The sequence below is a fragment of the Tachyglossus aculeatus genome, chromosome 10 (genome assembly GCF_015852505.1).
Source record: "Tachyglossus aculeatus isolate mTacAcu1 chromosome 10, mTacAcu1.pri, whole genome shotgun sequence".
Taxonomy (NCBI): domain Eukaryota; kingdom Metazoa; phylum Chordata; class Mammalia; order Monotremata; family Tachyglossidae; genus Tachyglossus; species Tachyglossus aculeatus.
Window position 1 is genome coordinate 20,174,462 of NC_052075.1, and position 9,463 is coordinate 20,183,924.

General features: G+C 43.9%; 1 non-coding gene across 1 annotated transcript; it reads right to left on the bottom strand.

Annotated features, from left to right (window-relative positions):
• Positions 1 to 797: 797 nt before the first annotated feature.
• LOC119933801 lies at positions 798 to 935 on the bottom strand. Its single transcript, XR_005452671.1, has one exon. It is a non-coding gene; the product is annotated as a small nucleolar RNA SNORA7 (small nucleolar RNA).
• Between the last annotated feature and the right edge of the window lie 8,528 nt (positions 936 to 9,463).

The window sequence follows — 9,463 nt, forward strand, 5'->3', positions numbered from 1 at the left end:
AGCTCCAGGATAAGGTTATTTCTCCATGGGATATATTACCTGGGTAGCCGGACACTGAACTAAGAAGGCACTGTGGGAACTTAAAAAGAGCTAGATTGTATGCTTCTTAAGAACAGGCATCAAATCTACTAACTCCACTGTCCTGTCCCAAGTGCTTAGTATCATGGCTGGCACAGAATAAATTTGCAGTGACTATTATTGATTGGCAAGATCAAGCTCATAGTACAGTACCAAGTGTCTAGCACAGCGTTCTGCACACAGTAAGCATTAAATAAATAGCAGTGACTGATAATAAGAATAGAATAATGGCATTTTATTAAGTGCTTACTATGTGCAAAGCACTGTTCTAAGCGCTGGGGAGGATACAAGGTAATCAGGTTGTCCCACGGGGGGCTCACAGTCTTAATCCTCATTTTACAGATGAGGTAACTGAGGCACAGAGAAGTCAAGTGACTTGCCCAAAGTCACACAGCTGACAGTGGGCAGAGCTGGGATTTGAACCCATGATCTCTGACCCCAAAGCCTGTCCTCTCTCCATTGAGCCACACTGCTTCTTGTCTTGTCTTATGCCGTCGAGTCATCTCCGACCCATAGAGACTCCATGGACGCATCTCCCCCAGAATGCCCCACCTCCATCTGCCATCTTTCTGGTAGCATATCCAAAGGGTTTGAAGAAGAGTTCTCTTGGTAAAAATACAGAAGTGGTTTACCATTGCCTGCTTCCACACAGTAAACTTGAGTCTCCACCCTCGACTCTCTCCCATGCTGCTGCTGCTGCCCAGCAAAGGTGAGTTTTGACTTGTAGCAGATTGCCTTCCCCTCACTAGCCACTGGCCAAGCTAAGAATGGAATGAGTAGGCCTCTGCTTGACTCTCCCACCTGTAGCCGAGACTGGTAGGGTCCTGGAAACCCTCCAGGTGCCACCCTTAGAGGGATCTCTCGCCTTAAGGGTTTCAATATCTAATGCAGAGGGGGAAACATAATACACTGAAAGGCATAACTTCCTTTAATAACCATCTCCATAATAAGTAGTAGTAATAGTAGTAGTAGTTTCAGTAGGAGTAGTACAGTGCTCTGCACACAGTAAACACTCAATAAATATGATGAATAGTAGTAATAATAGTAATAGTAGTGATTAGACGCTTACTATCAAGCAGGAGTTAGGAGACTGGCTGTGTGACATTGGACAAATCACTTAATCTCTCTGTGGCACAGTTTCGTCATCTGTAAAATGGGGATTAAATACGGGTCCTCCTTCCTACTCAAACTGTGAACCCTGAGTGGAATGAGGACTGTGTCAGATTCCATTATCCTGTATTTACCTCAGCTTCTAACGCAGTGTTTGGGGTGTTAAAAGCTTTCATTGTATGAATCAGTGAGGAGAACGATGCAGTTTTAAGTCCCATGGGAAATAGTGATAATGGTGGTATTTCCTTACTATGTGCCAAGCTCTGTACTAAGCACTGGAGTAACTAGAAGATAACCAGACTGTATATAGTCCTCGCTCCACTTGGAGTTTACCATCTAAGTAGGAGGAAGAAAAGGCATTAAATCCTCATTTTACAAATGAGGTACGTGAGGCACAGAGAAGTTAAGCGGCTTGCCCAGGATCATACCGCAGGTAAGTGCAGAGCTGGGATTAGACCCATGCTTTGACCTTGTAACAGTTCCACAACAATAGCCTGCTACTGGGCTGAAAAAGCCCTGATAACATTGGGAAAATCCCACCCAGGCTCCGGGGAGACCAGGAAGGGTGAACTTTACTGCGGAGTCAATGGAGAGCTACCCATTTGACTGAATGTGTCCACTTCTCCCTGTTCTGCTTCCAGAAATGCAGTGACGTTCTGACTCCCCAAATCCGGCCAAACCTCTTCAAGGTCCCCCAGCCCCCGTGCAATTTGGGGTGCGTTAAGCCCACCGGTATCTGAGTTGTCCCTCAGGTTGTGCCCAGATCTGGTAATTAGCATCATTGAAGACAGATAGGGTCCTAATAGGACTTTTAACCCCAGAGACATGAGAATGATTCTCCTGCCTTTCCCCAGGTGCCTATAGAACCAAACCAGAAAGAATTCCAAGTCCGCCTTTTCCATACCTTCCCATTTGGCTTTCTCCACTTCTTTCCTATAAGTAGCTCGGCATTTCTTTTTCAGAGAAACCCACATTTCTGGCCCTTAAATTTAATTCTGACTCTGGCTGGAAATCACATCCCTCTACCTGGGCCTAAATCAATAAAATCAAACCCTTAGCCATAGTTATTCTTTTCACTGTGCTTGCCCTAGTTTGAGTGGGAAAAATTCAGATAACTCTGAGATAAATAGGTTCTACCCCAATTTTTCCTCCACCAAAGTAGGGAAAGAATCCTGTCTTTGTTATGAAACAAATAAAAAAAGTCATTATGAAGGTACAGGAGGAAATTAGATTTACTCTGAAAGCCAGGCTTGAAAACTTCATTTGGAGCTGAGGGGATGTGAAATATCTGGGGTCGGTAGTGGGATCAAGTTGGGGTTATTCTGCCCTTGTGTTAATCTCCTGGACCTCATTCCCTTTTGAGGCCCTGCCTGCTGGAAACAGTGTCTGGCAACAGGCGTGACACTTTGGTGAGGTCCGCCTCACTGGGAAAAATCATTCAGTGCCTAACTGTGTGCAGAGTACTGTACAAAATGCTTGGGAGAATACAATCCAGCATAGTCAGGAGACACGTTCCTTGCCCACAAAGGGCTTACAGTCTAGAGAAATGTAGAAAATTTGCCACAGAGGCTGCCGAGAGGCCTGGCTCACTAAGCTACATGGCCAATCATTCTTTCATCCCTGATCTCTCACATTTGGTCACTCTGGAATGACCTGGAAAGAGGAGAGCTTTGTCCAGGAGGAAGGAGCAGCATGGCATAGTGGAGGGAACATGGATCTGGGAATCAGAGAACTTGGGTGCTAATCCTAGCTCTACCAATTGCTTGCCATAAGACCTTGGACAAACCACTTGACTTCTCCGTGCTTCAGTTACCTCAACTGCGTCTGCCCTACTTAACTTGTATATACCTAGCACTTAAGAAATGCCATTTAAAAAAAAAGGTGCCAGGAAAAGCCAAGGCTCTGGTGAATTGACAATTTGGGGCTTGGGTTCCTCTGACTGAGAAATTCACCAGGGCCAGCTGCTGGGATTGGGGGAGGAAGGGCAGACCTACCACCCCTTGAAGTTTGACTCTCTGGAATGGCATTAGGATATTGGGCAGTCTGTTTTTCAGCTGGTCTGACCCCTGTCCCATACAGATGTAGTACAAAGCACTTTTATGTCAAATATTTTTTCTATTTCTAAGAGCCTCCACCTTGGTCTCAGCTCCTGTGTCCAAATTCCATGGCTCATATGTGGTTCTGGTATCCACGCAGACCTGGGAGGGGAACATAAAGGATCTGGAGCCAGCGGGAGTGGGATCAGGAATCCCCTCAGGAAAATGCTCTAGGCTATATGACATCAACAGACTATGTTGGGGGCCAACATAGATAATAATACAGTGCTCTGCACACAGTAAGTACTCAATAAATATGATTCAATGAGTGAATGAATAATAATATTAATAATAATTGTGGTATTTGTTAAGTGTCTATTATGTGCCAAGCACTGTTCTAAGCACTGCAGTAGATGCAAGATAATTGGGTTGGACACAGTCTCTGTCCCTCTTAGATCTCAAAGTCTTAATCCACATTTTACAGAGAAGGGAACTGAGTCATGGAGAAGTAATTGACTTGCCCTAAATCACACAGCAGGCAAATGGCAGAGTCAGGATTAGAACCTAGCTCCTTCTGATTCCCAGGCCCATACTCTATCCACAATCAATCAATCAATCAATTAATCAATGGTATTTATTGAGCACCTACTATATATGCAGAGCAGAGCACTGTACTGAGTGCTTGGGAGATTACAATGCAACAGAATTAGCAGACACGTTTCCTTACAGTCCACATGTATTCCAGTGTCCAGAGTTCCCTAGCTGCCACCTTGAAAAAATTGACCAACTGCCTCCTAGGAGACTGTTTGAAAGGAAGAATAAAGAGGAAACTATTTGCTTTTCAGGCTGGGGAGGATCAATGAAGAGAAACTCATCAATCCACTTCCAGTTAGTTGGGAAAAGTTCAGTTGACTCAGTGGGTGAGGAGAAGCTGGAGGGGAGGGAATTTAACATGTTTTGTAGTCAGTAAGTGCTTAATAAATACTACTGCTATTACTACTACTACTACTTCTATGAGAGCAAAGTTTGGCTGTTGGGATGAGGCAAAACGCTTAGTACAGTACTTTGCACACAGTAAGAGCACTCAATAAATAGACTGAATTTAATTGAATTATGTTATCACTCATGGGCCTTGATTATAATCACTTGTCTTATGGGCAAGCATGCCCTTTCCCACAGAAACACTGGGTGCCCTAGGATTGTGCACAATCTTGAGTTGTTCTGGAAAACTGGGTCTAGATTTTCGGGATAAGCCCTCTCCTCGTGAACTGTAACCTGATGGAAAAAGCACAAGCGTAGGACTCAGGGGAACTGGGTACTAATCCCAGCTCTGTCACAGACCTGATTTGTGATCTTGTGCAAGTCATGTAACTTCTCTGTGACTCATTTTCTCAGTCAGTTGGTCAGTCATTTATTTATTGAATGCTTGCTCTGCCACTTGCCTGCTGTGTGACCTTGGGTAAGTCACTTAACTTCTCTATGTTTCAGTTACCTCATCTTTAAATGGGGACTGAGACTGTGAGCCCCACATGGGACCGGGACTGGGTCCAATCCAAGTTGCTTGTATCCACCCCAGTGTTTAGTATAGTACCTGGCACATAGTAAGTGCTTAACAAATACCATTTATTCATTCATTCATTCATTCAATCATAGTTATTGAACGCTTACTGTGTGCAGAGCACTATACTAAGCACTTGGAAAGTACAATTTGGTAACAGAGACAATCCCTACCCAACAACGGGCTCGTAGTCTAGAAATACCATAATAATAATTGTTAGTATTATTACTGTGTGCAGAGAACTCACCCATCCAGTAGATGCAATTAATGCCTGTTCTCCCTTTCTGTTAGGCTGTGAGCCCCACTAGGGAGGGGGACTGATTCTGACCTGATGACCTCGTATCACCCCAGAGCTTAAAGTACAATGCTTGGCATTTAATCTTCATTTTACAGATGAGAAAACTGAGGCACCTGAAGTTAAGTGACTCGCCCAAGGTCACATAGCAGTTAGGTGATGCAGTCAGTATTAAACACAGGTCCTCTGGATCCTATTCTATGCTCTTCCCATTAGGCAACTTCCAGTGCATCTCCCTCATGAGACATATGAGAGGAGGCCTTGGGAGAACAATGCTCTTAGTACAGTGCTCTGCATACTGTAAGTGATCAATAGATGCTATTGATTGACTTTCTGAGTCCCAGGCTTTGGAACCCACCCAACCTTCTAGCGCAAATCCAGAGAAATGGTTCTGGCAAAGCAAGATCTTCTGAACAAAAGAAAGCAAAAGCACATTTCCGGAGATGGGAGGGAAAAAAGAGAGAAAGAAAAAAAATCACAATGCTACCAGTATTCGGCCTCTATGGAAACACTGGTATTAAAGGACTCTTGGTTTAAAATCCATTGGAGAAGGTGATCATTGAATGTGATATTTACTCATGTGTTTCCGTCCTTCCTTAAAGGAAAAACCTCAGGTGTTCCTGTTACTGAATGTGGAAAATCTCTGAAAAAGGGATCTTTGAGATCTTAAGAAGTAGCCTATACGTTTTTAACATGTCACTGTGGCATACTTCAGATACCACTTATTCCAAAAAAAGGCGCCACTTTTTCCCAGAAAAAAAAGTCTTACCACTCTTCTTTTGGTTCTCATTATGAGAGAAAATACATCTATCCTGATTGGTTTAGACCCACTGGGTTTATACAGGTATATATGTATTTTAAATGGCATGTGTAAAACACTTATTATGTGTCTAGCACTGTTCTAAGCACTGGGGTTAATCAGTCAATCAGTTAATCACTGGGGTTAACTTAATAAGTTAATCAGGCCTGATAATAGTAATAATGATGATACTTGTTAAGAGCTTCAAATGTGCCAAGCACTGTTCTAAGCGTTGTTAGAATAAGGTTATCAGGTTGTCCCAGGTGGGGTTCACAGTTTTAATCCCCCTTTTACCGATGAGGTAACTGAGGCACAGAGAGTTAAGTAACTTGCCCAAAGTCACCCAGCTGACAAGTGGCAGAGCTAGGATTAGAACCCATGACCTCTGACTCCCAAGCCCGTGCTCTTTCCACTAAGCCACGTTGCTTCTCATTCTTAAAGACTGTGAGCCCGTTGTTGGGTAGGGACTGTCTCTATATATTGCCGACTTGTACTTCCCAAGCGCTTAGCACAGTTCTCTGCACACAGTAAGCGCTAAATAAATGATTGAATGAATGAATTCATGATACGATCTCTGACCCACATGGAGCTCACAGTTTAAGCTGGAGGGAGGAAAGGTATTGAATCCCCATTTTGCGGTGGAGGAAACTGAAAAACATAGAAGAAAAGTGACTTGCCCAAGGTCACACAGCAGGCAAGAAGTGGAACTGGGATTAGAATGCAGGTCCTCTGACTCCAAGGCCTGTGACTTCTAGCCACTAGAAGCCATTGGAGTTAAAATCATATGCCTAGGCCCTTTCCAGTTATAAAAGTTCCTTCAGTGGCCAAGATTTCTGGGGTCTGCTGGGATACACCTATAGCTAGGAAATGGCTCAAGACTCCCTTCTAACTTACCCATCATAATGTCAAACAGTCTTTTCATTCATGGCCCAGGGAGACTTGCTATAGAAATAGACTCCCTGTTCTTGTCTGAGTGTGTATAAAGACTGGAAGGAAAGATGTTATTTCTTTGTGGTTACACTGACGAACCCTGCTTCAAAGGCCATTAGTGTTCGATTCACTGCAAAGTGAATGTGGTCAGAGAATGAGGAAGAAAAGAAAATATGTTCCCAGAGAGAGGTTTCACCTGCTTTCTTCAGAACGCTCACTGTATCGTAACATGGCCCACGCTGTTAAGCCCATTTATCCCAGGAGAGAAAATACGACTTCTTCCCTTTGGGAAGCCTAAACTCAGCAAATCCAGGTCATTAGCGTGACTCACTCACCTCAGATTTTTCTAAGGGGCACAGATCTGGGATGCCAAAAGGGCTCCTCCAACTCCACATCAAACAGAATTAGTCGGTCAATCATATTTACTGAGTGCTTACTATGTACAGAGCATTATAGTAAGTGATAGGAAGGGTACAGTGTAACAATGTAGTAATAATTATTAATAATAATTGTGGTATTTGTTAAGCATTCACCACATGCCAAGCACTGTTCTAAGCATTGGGGTAGATACAAGATAATCAGGTTAGACAAAGTCCCTGCCCCACATGGGGCTCACGGTCTTAATCCCCATTTTACAGATGAGAGAACTGAGGCACAAAGAAGTTAAGTGACTCCCCCAAGGTCACACAGCAGACATGTGGTTGAGTCAGAATTAGAACCCACATCCTCTGACTTACAGGCCCGTGCTCTTTCCACTAGGCCATGCTGCTTCTTAAAATTATGGTCCTTGTTAAGCACTTACTATGTACCAAACACTGTTCTAAGCCCTGGGGTAGATGTAAGTTAATCAGGCTGGACACAGTCCAATATAACAAATACATTCCTTGCCGACACAGTCTAAAGGGGGAGATGGTCATTAATAAAAAATAAAAAAAATACAGATATGTACATAAATACTGTGGGGCTGGGAGGGAGGATAAATAAAAGGAGCAAGTCACGGTGATGCAGATGGGATTTGAATTAAGAGAAGCAGCGTGGCTCAGTGGAAAGAGCCCGGGCTTGGGAGTCAGAGGCCATGGGTTCTAATGCCATATCTGCCACTTATCAGCTGTGTGACTTTGGGCAAGTCACTTAACTTCTCTGAGCCTCAGTCCCCTCATCTGTAAAATGGGGATAAAGACTGTGAGCCCCACTGCTTCTAGACTGTGAGCCCGTTGGTGGGTCAGGATTGTCTCTGTTGCTGAATTGTACTTTCCAAGCACTTAGTACAGTGCTCTGCACACAGTAAGCATTCAATAAATATGATGGAATGAATGAGGGAATGAATATGAGGAGGGAGGACTTTCCAAGCTAGAGACAGGATGTATGCGAGAGGTCGGCAGCGAGATAGACAATATCGAGGTAAAGTAAGAAGGTGAGCACCCCACGCTTAGAACAGGGCTTGGCACACAGGAAGCACTTAACAAATGCCATCATTATTATTATTAGAGGAGCAAAATGGGTAGGCTTGATGGTAGTAGGAGAGTAGCGAAGTGAGGTGGGAGGGGACCAGGTGATTGGATGGTTTAAAGCCAATAGTGAGGAGTTTTTGTTTGATGCGGAGGTGATGAGCAACTGCTGGAGGTTCTTGAAACTCCTTACCATCGGCTTTAAAGCACTCTTCACCTGGACCCCACCTACGTTACCTTTCTGATTCCCTACTACAATCCAGCCCAGACACTTTGGTCCTCTAATGCCAACCTTCTCTGGGAACCTCAATCTCATCTATCTCTTTGCTGTCCCTTGCCCACATCCTGCCTCTGACCTGGGACTCTCTCCCCCTTCATATCTGATGACCACTACTCTCCCCACCTTCAAAGTATTTTAAAAATCACACCTCCTCCAAGAAGCCTTCCCTGAGTAAGCCTTCATTTCCCCTACTCTTTCTCCCTTCTGCAACACCTACTAACTTGGAACTGTACCCTTTAAATGCTTGATATTCGCCCAACTCTCAGCACCACAGCACTAATCTACCCCAGAGTTTAGGAGAGTTCTTGGCACAGAGTAAGTACTTCATTCATTCATTCAATCATATTTACTGAGCACTTACTGTGTGCAGAGCACTGTACTAAGCGCTCGGGAAGTACAAGTTGGCAACATATAGAGATGGTCTCTACCCAACAACGGGCTCACAGTCTTCACAGATGCCATAAAGAAAATCTGTAATTTGTTTTAATATCTGTCTCCGCCTCCAGACTGTAAGCTACTTGTGGGCAGGAAACATGTCTACCAGCTACTCTACTCTTCCATGCATCTCGTACAGTGCTCTGCACACAGTAGGATTTTAATGAGACTTTTATGAGGCACACACCCTGAGTATTAAGCACTCTACTAAGTTGTATCTTTCTACGTGAGATCTACACATGTCATCTTGTGGTTTGTGCTCTGCTGTGTGACCTTGGGCAAGTCACTCAATTGTTCTGGGCTTCAATTCCCTCATCTGTAAAATGAGGATTAAAACTGTGAGCTTTATGTGGGACAGGGGCTATGTCCAATGTGGTTATCTTGTATCTACCCCAGTGCTTAGAACAGAGCCTGGCACATAGTAACCACTTAATAAATACCACTATTATTATTATTATTGTTATTATGTTATACCCAGGAGTGATCTGTGCTGT